General features: G+C 40.3%; 1 protein-coding gene across 2 annotated transcripts in view; it reads right to left on the bottom strand.

Moving 5' to 3' along the window:
• rlim (ring finger protein, LIM domain interacting) overlaps positions 1-22,651 on the bottom strand; it is a 45,692-nt gene extending 23,041 nt beyond the window's left edge. For both annotated transcript variants that reach the window (XM_041195457.1, XM_041195458.1), the window contains exon 1: positions 22,568-22,651. The gene's annotated coding sequence lies outside the window, so the exon portion shown is untranslated. The remainder of the gene's footprint in view (positions 1-22,567) is intronic.
• Positions 22,652-24,403: the final 1,752 nt, after the last annotated feature.

Here is a 24,403-nt window from a genome sequence, read left to right as displayed (position 1 = left end):
TCTTCTGGAACACAGGAAGCAGAAAATGTACAGTTTTCAGTTAAATCAGGCCAAGGTTCTTATTGTTTCTTGAAATAATTGTCTCCAATAAAAAACAAAATAGCACACTCCACAGTTCTTATACTTTGAGGATCTTGGGAAATTTCAAATACTTTATATATGGACGGGCCAGCTTAAGTCAGTTCCTTCTCCTTGCTGGAGCTGACTGCTGACACCAACTTAGCTAAGGATTCATGGATGCGAAAACTTTGCAAATTATAGGCCAAGGTAAGCAGCCTTTATCTACCTTGATTTAGGCTCCAGAAATGCTTACAGAAATTGGATTAACATTAAATTAAGTAGCACATGACAGTTTGTACTAGCTTTTATGTCCTCCAAACCTGGAGGTGATTTATGGAACAGCAAGAGCAATCTGTCCTGGTAAGCCATGCAGTGTAAAAGGGCCAAACACATGTCTAGATACGGGCTCTTCTTTGGCTGTTATCAGGTGTCTATCATCACATTCAACACCACATTGAATTAACATGTGAACATGCCATTCAATGCAACCAGTTTGTAAGCTAATTGTTCCAATCGCTCTTGGTATGAAGAATTTCCTGTTATTAGTCCTGGATTTGCACCCAAATCCTACACTCGCTGTTTAAACAACTTAAATTTTTATTCTGTTTACCATTATTTCTACCTCTTCCTACTGGACTGCCTTTCATACACTTTGAAGGCTGAAAAACCCAGGCTCATACAGAATTTTCTCATAACTCAGACTTTTGCACTACAGATCTTCCTTGTTGTTCTTTTCTACACTGAAACATGAGGCAGATATTCAAATGCCAGAGGCAGTGACCAGAATTGTCAATATAAATTCCACGCAAGCACGCAAGTCCTCTACTGACATTAGCTGACTATAACCACACAATTAAAATCACCATAGATCATGTCAACTGACACCTATGTCATTCTGCTGCTTGTGAAGGTGTAATGCACAACATTGGTGAATGCTGCTGACACATTACGTTAACAAGCACAATATATGAACGGGCATGAGGAAGTAATTTCTCTGCTGATACAGAGACAACTCGTGTACCAATTGATAGGATGAGTGTTACTACCCATAAACGAAGGTTGAAATTGCCCATCTTTGCTGCAAAATGCCGAAATATGCTTATTAGCGATTTGTTTTGTTCTTCTAAGACATAAAACGCATTAAGTTGATGCAAGAACAGTTTGATCAAAAAATGATTTTGTATATGGTGAACTGGCCACTCAGTCATGACCTCCTGGGCATCCATACCTCAGCTACAAGGCATCCTGCAGCAAAATATAAAAGATGACGGACATTGACACTGACAACAGAGACAGTTGCTGATGGCTGTGAACTCTGGAGGCTGACTGTTTGGAAGGGCATTGGGAGAGTGAGGAAGAAACAATAAGCTCAGCAGGCCAAGAAGACAGCCCAGAGATAACAAAAACACCTTCTCAGCCACCGTCTTTCTCTGCAGCAAATGCAGCAGGGACTACCATGCTAAATTGGGGCACCTGAGCCACACCAGCTGATGCTTAACGCAGAGTTGACCATCACTGTGCAAACCATTGTCTTATGAGACGGAAGGCTGCCATCACTACTGCTTGAACTTATGCATCTTTTGAATTCAAGTGATACACCATTGCAACATTACTCAAGCAGGAAAACTACTAAGTCATAAGTAATGGAACTTTAAACTACAAGTTTTCCTTTCTGGCTATTCAACCCGTGAGCTTTGTCCACAAAGGGTAAATCTACACCTTAGTTTGGTGGAAGGAACAAGTTTGATGGCAATTTCATATTCCATACCATACTATCAACATATAATTGAAAATCTAATGAAATAACGGTATCTTTAGCAATCACAGCAATGCGTAGGTTACCTTAAATCATTTGAGACGCCACCGCACTTTGACCTATTCTATGTTTTATTTGTTTACAACCTGAAATAGTGAATACACATTAGAACAAACTGCATATTGTAGATAAGCAGATGGAAAGCGTGAGAAGAGACCATCAGACCTCAACAAGCTTGCCCCATTCAGACAACACAAACCAAGCAAGCTCACCAAGCAATCCCCAGAGATAGAAAGGTCTGCAGTCAATACAGGAAAAATTAAGGAATTCCATTCACACTCCCTAAGACAATCAAGAAAGAGTCCACAAGATCACAATGCCATAAATGTATTTAACAAGTATACATGACCATAATATATTCAATTCATTCTGATCAGCTAGCTGGAGAAATAACAGTCTCGATGTGTGTCTTCAAGTAACAGCTTGGCTAAACTGACACTAGTTTCATCTGAGCCAAGAGGTCATGGGATCAAGTTCCACATAGAGCCTTGAATAAGTAATCTAGTGTAACAGTCTAGCACATGGGTAGAGTACTGCAGTTATAAAAACAAAAAAACTGCGGATGCTGGAAATCCAAAACAAAAACAGAATTACCTGGAAAAACTCAGCAGGTCTGGCAGCATCGGCAGAGAAGAAAAGAGTTGACGTTTCGAGTCCTCATGACCCTTTGACAGAACTCCCAGGAGAGAAATGGAAAGCAATGAAGGTGAGCAAGGCAGAAGAGAGATACGGAAATCTTGTCGCAGAGACGAACAGAACTTCTTCAAGGAGGTAGGCATTTCTTGAAGAGCAGTGGCAGTCAATTAAACACAGAGATAAAAACAAAAAAACTGCGGATGCTGGAAATCCAAAACAAAAACAGAATTACCTGGAAAAACTCAGCAGGTCTGGCAGCATCGGCGGAGAAGAAAAGAGTTGACGTTTCGAGTCCTCATGACCCTTCGACAGAACTCCCAGGAGAGAAATGGAAAGCAATGAAGGTGAGCAAGGCAAAAGAAAGCTACGGAAATCTTGTCGCAGAGACGAACAGAACTTCTTCAAGGAGGTGGGCATTTCTTGAAGAGCAGTGGCAGTCAATTAAACACAGAGATAAAAACAAAAAAACTGCGGATGCTGGAAATCCAAAACAAAATTACCTGGAAAAACTCAGCAGGTCTGGCAGCATCGGCGGAGAAGAAAAGAGTTGACGTTTCGAGTCCTCATGACCCTTCGACAGAACTTCTGTCGAAGGGTCATGAGAACTCGAAACGTCAACTCTTTTCTTCTCCGCCGATGCTGCCAGACCTGCTGAGTTTTTCCAGAGTACTGCAGTGTTGGAGGTGCAGTCTTTCAGATAAGACTGAAACCAAGTTCTGATTACTGTTTCCTGTGATTGTTAAAGATCCCATTGCACCACTTGAGAACTAGCAATGAATTATCAAAGTCCTGGTTGATATTCTCACTCCACTAGCACCACTAAAACAAATGGACTAATCTTCTATGATGGTTAGATATCATAGATGAGAAACTACAGTTGAAGAGTGCTTTGAGATGCTGATATTATTTCCACTGGTGTAGAGATTTAATAGAAGATTTTAAATAATGAAGGATTTTGATAATAAATAGTCTCTCCCTAATTACCTTATGTATGGAATCAGTGTCGAAGACCCATCAATTTAAAATTAACACTTCATAAGTCAATTTAAAATTTAAATTCTAAAATCACAGTGATATAGGAGGTTCCATCCATCATGCTTGTGCCAGTTTTTTTGGGGGAGCTGACCAATTTGTCCCATTTCCCAGCTCTTTTCCTATAGCCTTGCAAATTTGTTGCTTTCCCATATTTATCCAATTCCCTTTAGAAAGCGATTAGTGATTCCAATTCCATCAACCCTTTGATGCAGTACATTCAAGATCACAACAACCCACTGGAGAAGAAATATATTTCATGTCACCTGTTTCTTTTGCCAATCACCCTAAATTTACATCCTCTCGTTATCAGCCCTTCTGCCACTGGAAAAAGTTTCTCCTTACTTACTCCAATAAAGCCCTTCATGATATTGACCTCTTACCAAATCTCCTCTTAACCTTCTCTACTCCAAGGAGAACAACCCCAGCTTCTCCAGTCTCTCCACATTACAGAAGCTCATCCCTGATTCCATGGGAGTAAATCACTTAACGTTAAAAAAAGAGTAGACCATCCAGCCCCTCAGGCCTGCTCAGCCGTTCAATAAGGTCACAGCTGATCTGATGTGGCCTGAACTCCACTTTCCCACGTGTCCCCCTTAACTGCTGACTCCCTTGTAGATCAAAAACCTGCTTATATTCATTGAACATATTCAATGACCCAGCCTCCACAGCTCTCTGGAGATAGAGAATTCCAAAGGTTAATGACGCTTTGAGAGAAGAAAGGTCTCCTTACCTTCATCTTAAATGGGAGCACCCTTATCTTGAAACTGTGCCCCTTAGTTCTCTCGTCTTCTTTGAGGGGGTGCTTTCAGCATCCACCCTGACAAGTCCCTTCAGTACCTTACATAGTTCAATAAGGCCACCTGTCATTCTTCTGAACTCCAATAGATACAGGCCCAGCCAGTCCAACCTTTCCTCAGACGACAACCTCATCATCCCAGGAATCAGCCTAGTGAACCTACTCTGAACTGCTTCCAGTGCAAGTGTATCCCTCCTTAAATAAGGATACTGAAACTACACAGTCCTCTAGGCGGTCTCATCAATGTTCTGTACAGCTGTAGCAAGACTTCCCTACTTTTATGCTTCATCCACCTCGCAATAAATGCCAACATTCCATTTGTCTTCCTAATTATTTGCTGTACCTACATGTTTACCTTTTGTGATTCATGTACAAGGACACAAAGATCACTCTGTATTGCAGCATTTTGCAATCTCTCTCCATTTAAATAACATTCTGCTTTTCTATTCTTCCTGCCAAAGTGGATAATCTCACATTTTCCCACATTATGCTCCATCTGCCAAATTTTTGCCCATTCATCCTATCTATATCCCTCGGCAGACTCTATATCCTCCCAACAACTTGCTTTCCTACTTATTTTTGCATTGTTGGCTAATTTGGCTACAATACACTCGGTCCCTTGAAAGTCATTAATATAGACTGTAAATAGTTGATGCCTCAGGACTGATCCCTGTGGGGCTCCACTAGTTAGTCTGCCAACCTGAAAATGATCCATTTATCCCCGACACTTTCGTTAGTTAACCAATCCTGTACCCATGCTAATATAATCACACTATGAGCTCTTGTAAAAACAAAAAACTGCGAATGCTGGAAATCCAGCAGAACTGATTGAAGGGTCATGAGGACTCGAAACGTCAACTCTTTTCTTCTCCACCGATGCTGCCAGACCTGCTGAGTTTTTCCCAGGTAATTCTGTTTTTGCTATAAGCTCTTGTATACATTATCTTATCTCCCAGACCCCTTTCAAGCACTTAACATCCTTCCTGAAGTGTGGTGCCCAGAACTGATCACAATACTCCAACTGAGGCTTAACTAGTGTTTTATAAAGGTTTAACATAATTTCCTTATTTTTGCACTCTCAGACTCTAACAATAAAGCCAAGGAACTGATATGCTACTGTTATGACCCCAGCTGATGTTACTACTGGACAAGCCAGATACCCAGGTGGAACCCGGCTTGACAGATCCTAACTTTTATTTTTTGGTTAGAAACATGGAAGGCGGCTACTGAACAGTCACAGGAGTCAGCTGATGAACTTTTAACAAAAGAATATTCATTAAGCAAAAAAAGATGAACTATATTACAATATTTCTTCACACACACCAATACCTTACAGATATATACAAATTTGTAAGGATAACACAAGTTACAAAAGCTACCTTATACTCTCATGATCACAGTAAGTTTGCAGTCCATGTAAACCATTAGGCAATCTGTGGTCAGGCATACCACCCTCTGAAACCAAATGACAGATGCCACCCTGAACAGAAGCTATGGATCTCTCATCAACTTTCCCCCAGATGCTTGTCACATCATGGGCCAATCAGTCTCATTGAACTCCATGTTTGACACAAGGATTTCCAGTCTCCAGTCTCGAAGAACTTGCTTTGGAATCTTCTCCCAAACAACATTTTCTCTCAGACATCGTCTTCTTCCGATGTTCCTCTCCCCTGGATCGTCATGTGCATTCAAGCTTTGTCTTCCATGCACTCTCTCAAGCGCTCAGCCATGCCAACAGAATACCACTGCTTCACATGCCCATAGTAAAGAGTTACAGACCTTAGGCTGTCTCCTTGGATCTTCTGGCATCTTGCAAGCTTATTTTGCATCCTGCAGCTTTCTCCCTTCAAGTTAGGAGCCTTCCTCTCTACTCCTTACTTTCACTTCTGCTGAACAGGACTTTTTCCCAGATTCTTATCATTGTCCTTTGACAACTTAAGGGGTTTCTTGCAGCCTCTTTTTCCTTTAGGACTTGGGCCCTGCTGTCCCTCTCCCAGTTGACTGCTCACAACTTGGTATCTTCCTTAAGATCCAGAACTCACTTGACATTGAGTTACTTTAACTTTAGAGCAACTCATCTAAGATTCTTAGACTTATTTTCCTCAGTGGTCTGCTAGTATGTTAAGAATAGAGAGACTTAAACTGGTCCCTTAACCTTGGAGCAGAATGGTCAACTGAACTCAAACTGCTTTTGTTTCTCTGTCTCGCTGTGTGGGTCTCTTGTTGCTACGCAACAACAGAGTTTTTCTACCTTGTGTTTCTTTTGATTCCCCTTCAATTGTCATAAAACCTAATTAGAATATAGGCATCTTTTAAAGTGAAAATAAAACTCAAGTTCCCCCTTGTTAACACACCAATATAGAAACACAAATTAAACTTAAAGCTAAAACTCATTCCTAATACTCAAACACAAATGCATCTTACTCAAAACTATCTCTAGTTCCTAACACTATATTGATCAGTCTTCTCAACATGTCATGCCACTTTTTCAAATATTTGTGTAATATATTGCCAGCTGCCTCCATTCCTGCATACCCTTTAAAAATTACACCATCTAGTTTACAAAAGCAAAATACTGCAGATGTTGGAAATTTGAAATAAAAACAGAAAACCCGGAAATATGCAGCAGGTCAGGCAGCATCAGCTGAGGGAGAAACAGAGTTATGCTTCAGGTCTGTGATGTTTCTTCAGAAAGGTGTGCTCTGATGGAAGATCACAGACCTGAATGTTAACACTGTTTCCCTCTCCACTGATGCTGCCTGACCTGCTGAATATTTCCAGCATTTACCATTTAGCTTATTTTGCTTCTCCTCAGACTTATCAAAACAAATTACTTCACAGTGCTAAATTTCATCTGCCATAGATCCGCCCACATTACCAGTCTCACTCTTTTTCTACTGAAGTCTGTTACTATCCTCCTCCTCACTGTTTACTACATTTCTGAGTTTCATATTGCCTGCAAATTTCGGAATTATGCCCTGCATAACCAAGTCCAGGTCATTAATATACAGAAAAAGAGTAGTGATTCTAATACTGAAACCTGGGGAACACTAGTGTATATTTCACTCTGGTCTGAAAACAATCACTACTCTCTCCTTTAGCTAATTTTGTATCCACACTTCTACAGTCCTTCAGCTAATTTTATATCCACACTTCTACAGTCCTTTAGCTAATTTTATATCCACACTTCTACTGTCTCTTTAATCTCATGCTTTAATTTTGCTAACAAGTCATTTTATGTGTACTTTGTCAAGCGCTTTTTAGTCTATATACATAACCAACTTCATTACCCTCATTTTGTTTATCTGTTTATGTTATGTAGGCATCACTGGCAAGACCAGCATTTATTGCATAATCCTAATTTCCCTTGAGAAGATGGTAGTGAGCTGCCTTCTTGAACTGCCTCAGCCCTTGTGGTGTAGATGTGCTAACATGTGTTGTTCGGGAAGAGGTTCTATGATTTTGACTCAGTGACAACAAAGGAATGGCGATATACTTCCAAGCCAAGATGAAGGGGTGAACTTGCAGATGGTGGTATTTTCATGTGTCTGCTATATTGACCAAGTTTCTGGTCAACTTACTTAATATATTCTTACCTGGCTTGATGTCATATTTTGTTCATAATGCTCCTGTGAAGTGCCTGGGATATTTTATTACATTAAAGATGTTATATAAATATAACTTGGTTGCTGTTGGTAGGGGTCACCGATTTGGAACGTTCTGTTGACAAAGCCTCGGCGAGTTATTGTGTAGATGGCACACACTGCAGCTACTGTGCATCAGTGATGGAGGGGGTAAATGTTTAAGGTGGCACGGATGGAGCGTTGATCAAGTGGACTGCCTTATCCTGGATGGAGTTAAGCTTCCAGAGTGTTATTGGAGCTGCACTCATCCAGGCAGCCCTCTTCATTAAATCATAGAGCTCAATCTGATTTGCCCGTAACAAATCTGTGTTGATTTTCATTTATCAGCATATATTTTTTCAAGCATCAAGCTTTGTTTTTGATGAGTGTTTCTAGAAGTTTCCCAAACACAAGTTTTAGGCTGATTGACCTGTAATTGTTGGGTCTGTCCCTCTCTCCTTTGTTGAGCAGAGGCGTAGCATTTGCAGTCCTCCAGTACCACCCCCACATCCAAGGAAGGTTGAAAGATTGAGGAAAGAGCTTTCACAATTCCACCCTTACCCTCCTCCAAAACTTAGGGTACATCCCAACTGACTTCTATTTTGAGACATGCCAATCTTAAGTGCCTCTTTATTTTTATGCTAATAGTATCGATACTTTCTCGTCTCTTCTCTAACAAAACAGGTGCAGAGTACTCATTTAGTGCACACCATGCCCTCAGCTTTCACAAAAAGACCTCTTTCTTGGTTCCCAACTCTCTGTTGCTATTTATATTTATAAAAATACTTTTTGGTTCCCTTTTCCATTAGCTGCTAATCTATTCTCGTACTGTGCTCCTCTTTTTCCCTTTTTTAAATATCTATATTCAGCTCGTTTGTCTACTGGATTATGAACTCCTTTTTCATGTTTCAGTTTAACTTCTATATCTTTAGTCATACAACGAACTCTAGTTTTGGATGATCTTTTTTGTCCCTTGGGAATGTATTTGCACTTTCCATAAACCATTCACATTTTGAAAGCCTCTTAATGTCAGTTACTGTTTTGCCTACCATTTTTTGATTCCAATCAAACTGGGCTGATAATAGCCCTCCTTCAGTTAGGTATTTTTGGACCCAATAATGCCTTGTCCTTTTCGGTTACTATTCTAAATCTGACATTATGATCACAGTCCCAAAATACTCCTGCACTGAAATCTATTCCACCTCATTCCCCAGAATTATTTCCAGCATTGTTCCCTTTCTTGTTGGGTTGGGAGCACACTAAACAAGAAAATTCTCTTGTACACAAGAATCCTTCTTATTCTTAGTCCTTTACACTGCTACTATCCCAGTCTATGTTAGAATAATTGAAATATTACATTATCATTTCTCTATAGCTCTTGCAATCTTCTGTAATTTGCTCTCCATCTCCTTGGCACTGTTTGATGGCCTATATCTTACATTCAATGACATAATAGCTCCTCCTAATTCTAACTAAATAGATTCAGGCTTAGACCCCCTCAAATACATCAATCTTCAGCACTATAACAGCTCCTTTGATCAGTATTGCCACTCCCTTCTTTTTTCTTTCCCTATCTTTCCTCAATATCGTGTGACCAGGAATATCAAGTTCCTAACCCTCTCCTTCTTTGAGCCAGATCTCTGTTATTCCAACTATAATATAGTCCAATTTGGTGGCACTTTGCCTAGAGCTCAGCAACTTTATTTACTACGCTACCTGCATTTATGCACATACACTCTAAACCCATCTTAGACTGCCTCACATTTGACCTGTCTGATCCCTCCTGTTCCTAAACTATTCTTCACTCTTAACAGTTATTTGTCTGACCCAGTTCTCTGTGCACCTTGTTTTTCATGCTGATGCTCACCCTCATGCCAAATTAGTTTTAAACCATACCCCAAACATGAGTTAACCTCCCCACAAAAGCACTGGCCTTAGCTCTGTTGAGGCAATCCAGCAGCTTTGAACGGTTCCCTCTGTCACAAAACTGGCACATAGAATTGCCAGTAATCCAGAGAGGACTTAGCTCTGGAGATCCTGAACTTAAATCTCTACCGAGCTCCTAACTCCAATGTTGCTGGTTTCAACATTGACCACAACTTATGGCTGTTGCCTTCCTTCTTAAAATGTTCAGTATCCTCTCAGTGACGTCCTTTACCCTAGCATCAGGGAGGTTAAACCATGCAGGCCTAAGGTCTTTGGTTGCAGAAAATAGTGTTTATACCCCTATCAAATCCCCAAGGCCACAGCATTTCTATCCTCTTCTGGGCAGTTACCAGCCTAATGGTGGTGCGGATGTGCTCTGGGGTGCGTTCCCCAAACCATCATCACTCGTTGGTATTCAGCACTGAAAATCAGTTTGACAGTGTCGCACTGAGGGTTCCTGCTCTGTCTGCCTCTATGTTTCCTGTCAGATCTTCCAGTCATGGTTTCCTCCTGAGCGCACTGTAGCAGTTGGAGTGATCACACCCTAGAAGTGTGCACTCCAGGAAATTCTAAGCCTCCATCATGCCCTGCAGTATCTCCAGCTGCTCAAGTTCACAGACCCCAGCTAGAGTTTGAGTAATTGTAGGTATTTCCTGCTCACATGGTTATTCATGACACATGAATCGATTTGGAGTTACCAAACAGCAAAGAAATTGCAGGCAATTAGTCGCTGACTCATTTTTTCTTCATGATGTCTTTCATTACTAATTTATGTTTTTAAATTTGGTGTCCCCCTTCTCCCATTATTTACATGTTCCAGTTTTATTTAATTTAATTTGGATCCTTTTAATATTGCTGTCCTTAGTTAATTTTAATTTTATCACTTTAGATCTAATTAATTATTCTGATTTACATACATATAACAATACCTTTTTCATTCATTTGTGGAATGTGAACTGGCAAGGTCAGCATTCATACCTCAACCTTAATTGCACTTGAAAAGGCAGTCGTGAGCCGTCTTCCTGAACAATTGCAGTCAATGTGGTGTAGGTACACCCACAGTGCTGTTGGGGGGTGGGGGGAACTTCCAGGATATCAACCTAGCAACAGTGAAGGAACAGCGATATAGTTCCAAGTCAGAATGGTGTGTGACTTCGAGGGAACTTCCAGGGTGTTCCCATGTGCCTGCTGCCCTTGTCCTTCATAGTAGTGGAGGTTGCACATTTGGAAGCTGCTGCTCAATTGCAGCAGTTTATCTTGTAAATGGTACACACTGCTGCCACTGTGCACTGGTGGTGGAAGAAGAGAATGTTAAATGGACATGATGGACTGAAGGGCCTCTTCCCATGCTGAAAAACTCTGACTCTATAATACCTTATTCGAGCCTAACAATTATCTTAAAAACCTCCAAACCACTGCCTCAGACTCTTACAACTTTCCATACATTTTGGAACCAATGAACTATCTAAAGAATCAACACCATGAACCCTTTACTTGTCCAGTACCCTTCCTCACCCTTTAATTCACAGAACTCCACACCTTTACCCTCTCTCTCATGTCACATAAACCTAACCTTTCTGGCTCCATTAGTTCTCCATTTCCAGGCGCATTGATTTTAAGATATATTGTTCTTGTTTGCAAATCTCTCCACATAAATTTTTTCAGCTTTTTGCCCAGCCCACATTTCTACTGCCCCAAGTCTGGGTTATTACTCAACTTTGTTCCTTCTACTCCAACACAGGCTTATCCTGCAGCCGCTGCCCTCTACTCGTTTAAACACTTCCCCAAAATTATTTCTTTTCCTTCTTTGTCTTCCTAAAAAATATCCTACATCTATGTTTTCGACTCTCTCCTAACCAGGGGTCTAAATAATTTTGAGGGCTCTTCCTAAGGGAAAAAAAACTGCTCAGCTTCATTAGCATAAGATGTTGACTTGACCATGGGCTAAGACTAGGACCTCAAAAAAAGTGTCCAACTAATAAGTTGGTTGAGGTAGCAAGTATTAACAAATGTCATGAAAATATAATTTTCATAGTGTTATTAGGATTTTTTGTAAAGTAGCAATAGTGAGTCTGGATAGTGTGCGCGCATGCGACTTAACTGAATTAAAGGCAGCTGGTCTGACGGCTTTGATGCATCAGAAGGGAAGCTAGGTTTGAAATGCTAAATAAGTAAACATGGCTGAAGTTTTAGAACGTGAGGTGTAAAGGATCACTTGCATTTTTAGATAAACCAGAGTAGTTTGAATTTCAAAAGAGAGGGTGAAATGTTACACTTAGCCAGAAGAAGCCAAACAGTGTGTTTATTTTTTCCCAAAGTTAACTGATAAAATTAGTACTATGAAAGATTTTTATTATTAGAAAGGTAAAGTTCAAAAGACATATTGAAACAATGAAATTTGCATTCAATGAGGAAAATATGTATAAAAGAGAGAAGGCTATGTGTAAGCAGAAGGCATTCTAAGATCTAACAAGTGCGACAAGCCTCCAGCCTCTATGTACCAACCTGCTGCCTATAGGAACTGAAGCAAAGAGAATTCACTGTGAATATCCCTGTCCAGGATATCGTGTACCTTGCCCAAGTCTGTTAAAATCTATTTTGTTTTTCCTGTTGCCCTAACAGAGGTGCAACTGGGGGTTAGATTAATTAGGGGAACTAGGAGTTACTATAATAGTAATTTGTGGACCTATGTACATGCTTAAAATTATTTATTTTATTAACAAATATTTAATTTAGTTTTGTAAAAAACTTCTGACGCTCGGTGGAATTATTACTACTGAATTCAAGGCCCATCTCGAAATAAAAATACAATTTGTCATCTGCTGTGCCATAACAAAATTGGGGACTCTTTGCAGGATATTTGAAATTCCTTGCTGGTTTTGAGTTGGTGAATCTTAAGGTAACAAGGGAAGAAGCACTTTGAATTCAGGAGTCGGTGTGAGGTTTTTTTTTTAAGTGGTGAGACTGAAATATGGCTTTGGCAGTTGCTAATACTTGTCTAGGGGTTGAAGTTATAACTTTGGTTGGTTTAAAAAAGGCAAATAGAGCTAAGGTAATGGAATTGGCAGATAAGTTACGATTAGAATTATCTGCAGGGGTAAGGAAATCAGACAAAATTGAAGGTATAGCACAGCTTTTGAAATTGGAAGGAATACCCAAGAAACCAAATTCTCCAAGGAGTGGGTTGTTGGAATGGGGTCAAATTCAGTTGCAAATGAAAAAATTGAAATGAGAGGCAGCAGAAAAAGAATAGGAAAGAGAAGGGACATTTCAAAGGGAATTAGAAATGACGAGGTTAGAAAGGCAAAAACGAGAAAGAGAGAGAGAATTCCAGCTTCAACTGCTGGCAGTTAATAAAGAGACACCAGAAGGTGCAGAAGGACTTATTTCCAGATCAGAACCCAGTGGGGAGATGTTTAAATTTGTACAAGCTCTTCGAAAGCTTGAAGAAAGAGGTGTTGAAGCATTCTTTATTTCATTTGAGAAGATAGCTAAACAGATGAAGGGGCTACAGGAAAACTGGACATTATTGTTACAATCCAGGTTAGTGGGTAAGCACATGAGGTTTATGCTTCACTGTCAGAAAAAATGTCAGTGAACTATGATGTGGTAAAAAAGGCTACCTTGAGTGCAAATGAGTTGGTTCCTGAGGCATACAGACAGAAATTTAGGCATACGAGAAAACAGCCTGCCTGAAAGAGTAAAATAAAGTAATTTTGACCAGTGAATGCGGGCATTAAAGATAGAGATGACATATGTAGCTCTTAGAGAAGTAATTCTTTTGGAAGAATTTAAAGATCCAATTCCTTCGATAGTGAGAACTCATGTGGAGGAACAGAGGGTTGAAACGGTAAGACAAGCAGCAAAGATAATTGATGATTATGAGTTAGTTCATAGAGCTAAACATCTTTTTCATCACCCTTTGCAATCAGAGAAGGATAGAAAATGGGACGGTGAAAGGAAGGTGGGTAGTCAGGGAAGAGAAGGGAGTAAAAAAGGAAGGTGCTAAGCGTAGAAGTGACACTCGAAAATTGAGGTGTTTTCATTGTAATAAAGTTGGACTCACTAAGTCAGTATGTTGGAAACTGCAGGGAAAATCTGTTGGGATTATTGGGTTGCAGAAAAGTTCTGGAAGTAAAAGTGCTGTAGGTTCTGAGGTTCAGGCACAGGAAAAGCCAGTGGCTTGAGTAGAGGTGAATCTGGAAGATTCAATAATAGATAAAGAAGTGGGAACATGTTCCCAAGAGAGTTCTGGGGAGCGGGGTGCAGAAATGTTTAAATATTTTGTATGTGAAGGGAAAGTCTTTCCATTTGTACAGGGTGGAGCAGGTAAAGATATTAAAATTTTAAGAGACACAGGGTGTTATGGTACAGCTGATGGTAACGCTTGGCCTAAATAGCCAAGTGGTTATGGTACTGGGTTTGTAACCCCAAGATCAAGAGTTCAGATCTCACAATGGTAAACTATGAAACAATGTAACTTCATCTGAATAGAAACAGATGGAAATGTGTTTGTACTCGAAAGAGTTACTCTGTAAGGCTTGGCCTAAATAGCCAAGTGGTTATGGTACTGGGTTTGTAACCCCCAAGATCAAGAGTTCAAATCGTTTGGCCTAAATAGCCAAGTGGTTATGGTACTGAGTTTGTAACCCCAAGAACAAGAGTTCAAATCTCACAATGGCAAACTATGAAACAATGTAACTTCATCTGAAACAGATGGAAACAGGTTTACTCAAAAGAGTATCAAGAGTTCAAATCTCACAATGGCAAACTATGAAACAATGTAACTTCATCTGAAACAGATGGAAACGGGTTTGTACTTGAAAGAGTTACAGCTGATGGTAAATGCTGAGCTGCTGAAATCCCAAAAAGGAAACTTGAAACACCTGCCACAACTGTTTTGCTATTTGCATAAATTTTGAGATGCGTGCCTTGAATTCAGTCGTAATAAGGTCACTGAGTATTATAGGTTTCTCACAAAAGTAAATTAAACCTTTATTAATAGAAACATGATTTTAAGCGCACGCGCACACACACCTACAAATTACTATGACTTCAAAATCCCCGAGTGAATCTAACTCCCAGTTACACTTTCGTTAAGGCAACAGAAAGACACTCAGATTTTAAAAGACCAAGAAAAAGAAACATCTCCTGGCTAGGTGAAACATTTCACCCCTCTGAATTCAAGCTAGTCTGGTTTTTTAAAAATGCAAATATTCCCTTTACCTCTTACATTCTAAAATTTCCCTCATGTTTACTTACTTAACATTTCAAACCTAGCTTATCTTCTAATACATCTAACTCTTTAGAACAGCAGCCTTTAAATCAATTAAGTCACACACACAGATCCCACTATTACACTACAATAAATTCCAATAACATTATGAAAATTATTATATCTCCCTGACACAGGGGCTAGTCAATCCTTAATGTTGTGGGATAGTGACATTGGTTGTTCAGAGGGAGTATTGCAGGAACAGGTGATAATAAGTGGGGTTCATGGAGATGCCAAACCTATTCCACTGTGTAAGGTAAATTCAAAGAGTAAGTGGACAATAGGTGATGTGATTGTTGGAGTAGTGGAATTATTGCCCATTGCAGGGTGTTATGACAAAGCAGTTGGTGAAGTTTGAGTTGTTTAAATCCCAGAGGGAAACTTGAGCTATCATAACCTACATTTTCAACTGGTATGTTTGAGATGCAGCTCTGAATTCAGAAATGAAACCACCAAGCCTCAATAGGATTTTTTAATATAAACTATATTAAACACATGCACATGTCTACAAATTACTACCATAATAACTTTAAAAAATCCCCAAATGAATCACTCCCAGGAAAACCTTCACCAAAACAACAATAACCAAAGACTTTAAACAGACACCAGACAAGGCATTTACCTCACAAATTCAAAATGAGGTTCCTTGCAATTTGGTTCCTTTGTAGGCACAGTTGTAGGGCTTACACGCTGCTTAGATCCTATGTGCCCCTGACTTGCACATAAAAAACTGTTTGTACCTAACATTCCCTTTGAATGTAAATTCTCATTGTATTACTAGGTCTTTGAAATCCACCTCTTCTAACAATAAAACACCTTTCATAGCACCAATTTCTCCTAGCTAGGTGCAAGATTTTACTGATTTCTTATGAATGGTTTATTCAACAAATGCAAATGTACTCTTTACCTTCTAGCCTTCCATTTATCTAATTAACATCTCAAACTACTATACATCAAAGCACCCAGACTAGCTGGCCTTAATCCAATGAAATCACATATAGACACATGTCCTACTACAAGTCCAACTTAAAATTAATTTCCAATAACATTATACACATTCATATCTTTTCGTGGCATGGGTTCAATTTATTTTAGATGACATAGCTGGGTCCCAGATGGGGTGATGCCTATGATAGTTGAACAGCCTGTAGAAGTGTTTGCAACAGAAGTATTGCAGAGAGAGCATCCTGGATTGTTTCCAGAATGAGAACAAGATCACAGGCTCACAGGTTGAAACAAAAACGGGAAGTTAAAAAGCAGAGAAAAAGTGTGGAAGTCCAATTAGCTGGCACTGTGTCTGATAACATTGTCCAGGAGGAAAGAACAGAGGACAATGCAGCTGAGGTGTTTAACTCAAGGCAGTTAGTGAAGTCACAGAAAAAGGATTTGCAAATAAAACAGTTATATCAGACAACTTACTCAGACAGAATGTATTGTAGAATGTTATTACCTCAAGGGTAATGTTTTAATGAGAAAATGGCAGCTTTATCGTGTTTCAGCAAATGAAAGCTGGTGGGAAGTGCATCAGATTGTTATACCCTTTGGATATAGAAATGAGATTCTGAGGATAGCTCATGAAATTCCAATAGGGAGACATTTAGGAATTGGAAAGACACAGGCAAAAATACAAAAACATTTTTATTGGCATGGAATGCAACAGAGATGTCGTCAAATTCTGTAGAACATGTCACACATGTCAGGTGATAGGGAAACCACAAGCAGTGATTAAGCTGGCACCTTTAATTCCAATTCCAGTATTTGAAGGGCCTTTTACTAGGGTCATGAGTGATTGTGTCAGACCCCTCCCTAAGTCTAAAAATCAGTATTTACTGAATAATGGATGAGTCTACCAGGTTTTCTTTGACCCACCAATTTCTCATTAATCAAGTTCATTGGTTCTGTTGAAGGGTCATGAGGATTCGAAACGTCAACTCTTTTCTTCTCCACCGATGCTGCCAGACCTGCTGAGTTTTTCCAGGTAATTCTGTTTTTGTTTTTCATCGGTCCTTTTACCTCATGACCATAAACTAATTCAAAAGGACTAAAACCTATCAATGCATTAGGAGCGTCACTAATAGGAAATTATTAGAAATTGAGAAATTTTACAAAAAAGAAAATTGTGGAAGAGTTGACTAAATTTTTTACAAGATATGGTTTACCAAAACAAATACAATCAGATTAGGGCTCAAATTTCATGTCACAGCTGTTTAAGAAAGTAATGAAGTTTGGGGATAAAACAGTTTAAATCAACAGCTTGCCATCCTGAGTCACATGGAGCTTTGAAAAGATGGCATCAAACTTTAAAAACTATGATGAGGGCACATAGTCAGGATTATCCACAGGATTGGGTTGGGGAGGGGATTCCATTCTTGTTATTTCCTATTAGGGACGCTCCTAATGCATTGATAGGTTTTAGTCTTTTTGAATTAGTTTATGGTCATGAGGTAAGAGGACCAATGAACTTGATTCATGAGAAACTGGTGGGTCAAAATTCAGAAATCATTCTCTTGGGTTATGCATCAAAATTATAGAGAAAGATTGGACAGAGCATGTGAGTTAGCTAGGGAACATTTAAAAATATCACAGCAAGTGATGAAAGTGAAGGCAGGCAGGAAAGCTACAGCTCGTAGTTTTGTTGCTGAGGAAAAAGTGCTAGTTGTTACCAATACTGGGTGACTCATTAAAGGCACGATTTAGAGGGCCTTACAGGATTGAAAAGAAACTGAGTGAAGTAAATTGTTTAATAAATACCCCAGATAGAAGAAAGAAGCATAGGGTATGTCATGTAAATATGCTTAAGAAGTACTTTGACGGGGAGGAGGACCAAAAAGAGATTTTAGTGCTGGTAGACAAAGAGTTAGAGGTAGAAATGCAGGATTCTGAAATTGATTTTCCTCTAATCAAATTGGATAATGAGGGGGTACTTGAAAATTTAAATGTAATATTGAGTTACCTTCCAGACAAGTGTCAAAAGTGCTTTGGAAAAATGATGGCGGTCACACAAAGCTATGTGTGGGAATAAGTTGGGGAGGACAAATTTAGCTATACATGGGCGTGTAGGATTTTCATCTTTGATAAGACAACATCCTTATAGGTTAAATCCAGAAAAATTATCACAAGTACAGAAAGAAATTGAATTCATGCTTCAAAATGGTATCATCGAATCTAGTTGCAGTAACTGGAGTTTGCCTATTGTGCTGGTACCGAAACCGGATGGAACACAAAGACTAGAGTTTGAAGCTTAAAGGGAAAATTGGACATTTAAAACCTGGACGCGGAACTGGAATGACTTCTGTTGATATGGAGGATTTCTATATATATTGTTATTACATGCATCTGGTAATGTAATAGTGTAATAAGTATAGGAGCTAATGTAAGATGGATTAAGAAAATGAAGCCTTTTTTAAAAATTATGAGATCATTTTTTAATAAGGAGGGGAGTATCATGAAAATATAAATTTTCATAATGTTATTGGGATTTAATCTGAAGTAGGAATAGTGGGGTCTGGATAGTGCGTATGTGCGTGAGTGATTCAGTTGAATGAAAGACAGCTGGTCTGAAGGCTTTGATGTGTCAAAAGAGAAGTTAGGTTTGAAATGCTAAATAATTAAACATGGCTTAAGTTTTAGAATATGAGGTATAAAGGATCACTTGCATTTTTAGATAAACCAGAGTAGTTTGAATTTCAATAAAGAGGGTAAAATGTTACTTAGCCAGAAGAAGCCAAACTGTGTTTATTTTTTCCCATAGCACCAATTTTATCAGGAAGCTATGAAAGATTATTAGAAAGGTAAAGTTCAAAGACATATTGAAACAATGAAATTTGCATTCAAAGGGGAAAATATGTATAAAAGATAGAAGGCTATGTGTAAGCAGAAGGCATTCTAAGATCTAATAAGTATAAGACTCCAGCCTCTATGTACCAAGCTGCTGCCTATAGGAACTGAAGCTAAGAGAATTCACTGTGAATATCCTTTCCAGGGTATTGTGTACTTTGCCCGAGTCTGTTAAAATCTATTTTGTTTTTACTGTTGCCTTAACAGAGGTGTAACTGGGAGTTAGATTAATTATGAGAGCTAGGAGTTATCATAATAGTAATTTGTAGACCTATGTATGTGCTAAAATTTCTTTTATTAATAAATATTTAGTTTTATTAAAAAACCTAAGACTCAGTGGAATTATTACTACTGAATTCAAGGCACGCATCTCGAAATAAAAATACAAATTGCAAAACAGTTGTGGCAATTGTTTTAAGTTTCCCTCTGGGATTTGAGCAGCTTAGCATTTACCATCCACTGTGTCAGAATAAGTGGAATGTCTATTCTCTGTTTTGGGAATCGGATTCACATGGACAATGCCAACATTAAAAGCATGCAAGTGGTGGTAGCCATAGGTTTTGTGTCTCATCAACCTTACTTGGGCTGATTTCATCCACCTCTATCAACCTGCAATATCCTTTTCCACTTATGCTTGGAATCTTTTCATATATTGTTGCAAAGTGATTAGTATCTCTTTATATTGTAGCAATCAGATTCATTCCATCTACCCAAGATAAAGATGCAGCAAATCAAACCTGTTGGGGTAGCTTCATATGGTGCACATTTGCTAATGGCTGGAGACCCATCCATGAGAGGCAGATTCGGCCACCATTTCCACACATGAAGTGAATATCAAATGTTATTGTGGGTTTGGTGCCTGTTGCCAAGCCATTGATCGTTATGGTGATGCACACTGGCCCACAGGTAATGTTGCCATTTCCCTTTGTCATCGAATATTGACTCCAAGCTAAACATCAATGTCTAGGGCCTTCATGTTACACTTGCAAGCATCCTTGAAGCAGAGCTTTGGGCATCCTACTTGTCTTCATGCTCCAGCTACCTCACCATACAGAAAATCCATGGGTATATGTTGGTTTTCCATCCTGTGAAAATGCCCAAGCACAAGTGAAGTCACTTGTGCTTGATGCATGCCAATATAATTGAAAGATTTGTCCTGTTGGAAGTGGTTAGCAAATTCTGCTACCTTGGGTCCATGGTGACAGATAATCTGTCTGTTGATGTAGAACTCAATGCGTGCATATGGACAGCAGCTACCACTTTTGGCTGACTCGTGAAACGCACATGGAAAAATATCAAGCTGTCTCTTAGGACAAAGATGCTGCTTTATAAGACCTGTGTTCTCAGCACCTTGTTGCACGGCTGTGAAACATGGATGACTTAGAGCTATCACAAAAGGAAGCTCAACAACTTACATCTCTGCTTCTGCAGCACATTATCAATAGCGCGTGGAAGGACAAAATCACAACTGCTGCAGTCCTCTCAAAGGCAAATCATCCAACAATCTTGCTGTAAAAATGCTGGATTCTTCTAGCCGCTGAATTCTCTTATGAAATGCTCAGTTGCTTAAGGGCCGAAATCTTCCCCAATTTATTCAATTTTCTTCTGTTGCATTTCCCAACTTTTCCTGCCTCTCATATTAAAAGCAAACAGCAAAAAAAGTCCTGTATGAATCTGTTGCCCAACATCATAGGCAATTATATTTAAACAGAAGTGGAAAGGACTCTGAAAATTCCAAGAAAGCAAAAGTAACAAGATAAAAAAACTTGTACCCTGTACGTGATTATTTTGGCCTATTGGAGAATCAGAAAAGGTCCCTGAAATCAGGGTTAAGTCCACAAACCAGGGTCTTGATAACCAATTTCCTTTGGAGAAAGCCCATATGGCATCCTAACAACTGAAGCTATGACAAATACAATTCTGCACCATAACTGCAGGCTTCTGGTGGACAATGTACAGAAGCCAGTTTGGTAAATTTGTAAAAGTAAACATTTAGCAACAATAAGCATCGCTATTCAAAACTAACAATTTTTGATCAAATGGCAAAGTACAAGGTGATCAATAAACATTTACAACCAGATAGGCTTAAAACCTATAAAACAAGTCCTACAACTATTCTAAATAAAGAATTCTTAGCACAGTACGTGTCATCCTGCAGGCCTGTCTGATGTGTTGATTACCTAACTTAATGAATGTTAATAGGCCTCTGAATTGAAAGAAGAAATGGCAACAAAATATTGACAAAAATCCCTACTCTGCCCCTGCGACCAGAGGCATGTACAAAAGATGAGAAAAAATAAAACCAAAATTCAAAAGAAATTAAAGATGGCAAGTCAGAAAACTTGAATTCCTCTGGGAATGGGCATTTGCCAAAACAGCTCTACCAATCTTAGCCCTAATCAGTGCAAACTCGTTTGGAAAAATATAAATCAATAAAACTGAACAATTTATAAGTTTTCAGTTTGCAAATATCAAATAGATTCCTGACCCATTGTACTGCATTGCAGTTAAGACATCGGTAAACTTCAATAAATGGCACACTGCAGCTTTGTTTTATGGAACAGTCTAATCTACAACGATATCCACTTAAAAAAAAGTCAAGAACCACACGAACCTGAGCAGCTATTTGTTTCTAAGTGCCATTGTGTGTATTTCTACCTTCCACTATTATCGCAATATTGACCTACATAAACCCAGTTACGCAATCACATAAAAATCCTAATGCGCCGGATTTTTGTAGTATTTCAATTGGTGCTCGTTACCGGGGCGAGAAGAGATGGGGTAACAATGGAAGAAAGGTGGGGGGGGGGGGGGGAATCAATCAACAGGCACGAACTGTATTTTAAACACGAAACTGAATCGGTGCCAGAGCCCTCCCGGTCAGGAAGGAATTCCGCCAGTGTTTCCAAGGACAGGGAGAAAAAGGGGGGTGGGGGGAGAGACCAACCAGGCGGTGACACAGGAGAAAAGACTAAATGGACTCCAAGTGATTTCATCAAGACCCCCCAAAAAAGGGAAAATTTTACCCAACGCCAAAAAAAAAAGGAACAAAGGCTGGATCAATCAAACTGTAAAAGAAATGGTGTTTTTATATATAATAACAGCGGCTCCGGGAAGGGTTCAGTTCAGAAGATGTTGAATTATTTTAACAAAGGGATTTTTTTTTTGCGCCACAGAATCGGTGCGAGCGGGACAGATTTGGAGGTTTTTACCCGGCCGGGGCCCTGGGGAAATCCTCGGCCTGCGTTTCCCCTCCCCTCCTCTCACTCCTCCTGGGACTCGGCTGCAGCGCTAGGCCGCGCGGAGCCTGGGCCTTTCCCACCGCCCCAACCCCAGCACCCCCACACACACACCCCGGCTCCCACCGACAGGAACAGCTGCCGGTTTCCAGGGTGTGACCGGGTGTGGGGGTGGGGGCGGTGAGGGAGGGGGTGTTGGGGGGGGGTGGAGGAGGAGCGGGGGGGGGGGGGGGTTGGGTGGCGGAAAGCGGAGGCCCCGCCGCCGTCTCCAGGCCCCCGGCCTTTCCCCTCCGGCCTCTGCCGCCACCGCCGGCTTCCCCTCACCTGCTTTCAGCGTCGCGCTCGATCCGCTCCGGGCCGGGCCGCTCACACCGTTACCACCATTGTTAGGAGTGGGAGGGGGGGAGGGGGTGGCTGGACGACAAGCGGAAACAGGAAGTCGGCGGCGGCGAGTCCCGCCGGTTCTCCCATTCCCCCCGGCACGGGACTCCGGCCAGGAACCATTTCTCCCTCCCCCTCCCGGCGCGGCGCCCCCTCCGATCCCTGCAGAAAGGTTCCGCTGAGAAGTGAGAAATTTATGTACTTCAGCCTCCCTCGCATCTGATTAAAACTATCAGAAAAGCAAAATACTGCGGGTGCTGGAAATCTGAAACCGAAACAAAAATTGCTGGGAAAACTCAGCAGGTCCGACAACGTCGAACATCTTCCCCCCCCCCCCCCCTCCCCCCAGCAATTTTTTGATTAAAACTATACCCAGAGTAAAACAGGATATTTCATGAAACAGAAAATGCTGGAAATGCTCAGCAGGCCTGGCAGTATCTGCAGAGACAGAACCAAGAGTTTCTTCACAGATCCGTTTTGGGAGGACGAACAAGGCAAGGCAACACTCAATCACGGTTAGGGGACCCTCGGAAGTACAGAGCATCAGAGGGACCTTGGCGTACATGCCCATAGATCCTTGGAGGTAGCAGAAGAGGTAGATAAGGTGGTTGAGAAGGCACATGTGTTAGGAGGCAGCAGTTGATCAAGGCTGAGTTATTTGAAATCCCAGAGGGGAATTTTAAACAGCTGTCATAACCTATATTTTCAATTGGTATGTTTTGAGTTGCAGCTCTAAATCCAAGAAGAAGGCCACCAGTTCTTGAGAGGTTTTATATCAAACTACATGAGACATTTCGTAATTTACACAAGTTAAATATATACACATGGCTATAAATTACTACTACAATAACCTTTTAACGAATTCCCAAACTAACCTCCACTAAGGCAACAACAATCCATAGACTTTAAGCAGACACCAGGCAAAGCATTTTCACCTTACGAATTCAAAATGAGGTTCCTTTGCAGACAGTTGTAGGTTTACAACTGCTTTGATTTTGCATGCTTCTGCTCTGCACACACAACCCCCCCCCCCCCCCCCCCCCCCCTCAGGTTATACCCAGCACTTCTCTTTGAATGTAAATTCTTATTGTATCACCAGGCCCTTTGAACTCCACCTTTTCTAACAATAAAACCCCTTTCATAGTACCAATTTTATCAGCAATATAAACATATTGCTTGGTGTCTCCTAGTTAGGTGCAAGATTTCACTTCCACTCTTGAATGCTCTATTCAACAAAATGCAAATGTACCTCTACCTCTGTTTACATCTCAAAGCTACTAAATACCATAGTCCCCAGACTAGCTAGCTTAATTCCAGTTAAAACACACACAGACACACCCACAGACAAAACCTCTATTTTAAAAAAATATTCCAATAACATTATACACATTAACAGCATCATGACAAATGAAATACTTGCCCTTTATTAGTTGAGACATTGAATACAAGAGCAGGGAGATTATGATGGAGTTGTATAAAGTGTTAGTTAGGCCACATCTGGAGTACCGTGTGCAGTTCTGGTCACCACACTAGGAAGGATGTGATTGCACTGGAGAGGGTGCACAGGAGATTCACCAGGATGTTGCCTGGGCTGGAACGTTTCAGCCACGAAGAGAGACTAGATAGGCTGTGGTCGTTTTCCTTAGAGCAGAGAAGGCTGAGGGAGGGCTTGATTGAGGTGTACAAAATTGTGAGGGGCATAGATAGGATAGATAGGAAGAAACGTTTTCCCTTAGTGGAGGGGTCAATAACCCAGGGTATAGATTCAAGGTAAGGGGC

This window comes from Carcharodon carcharias, chromosome 9 (assembly GCF_017639515.1).
Source record: "Carcharodon carcharias isolate sCarCar2 chromosome 9, sCarCar2.pri, whole genome shotgun sequence".
Taxonomy (NCBI): Eukaryota; Metazoa; Chordata; class Chondrichthyes; order Lamniformes; family Lamnidae; genus Carcharodon; species Carcharodon carcharias.
Note: the sequence above shows the minus strand (reverse complement) of the source record. Positions and strands in the feature narration are given on the sequence as shown.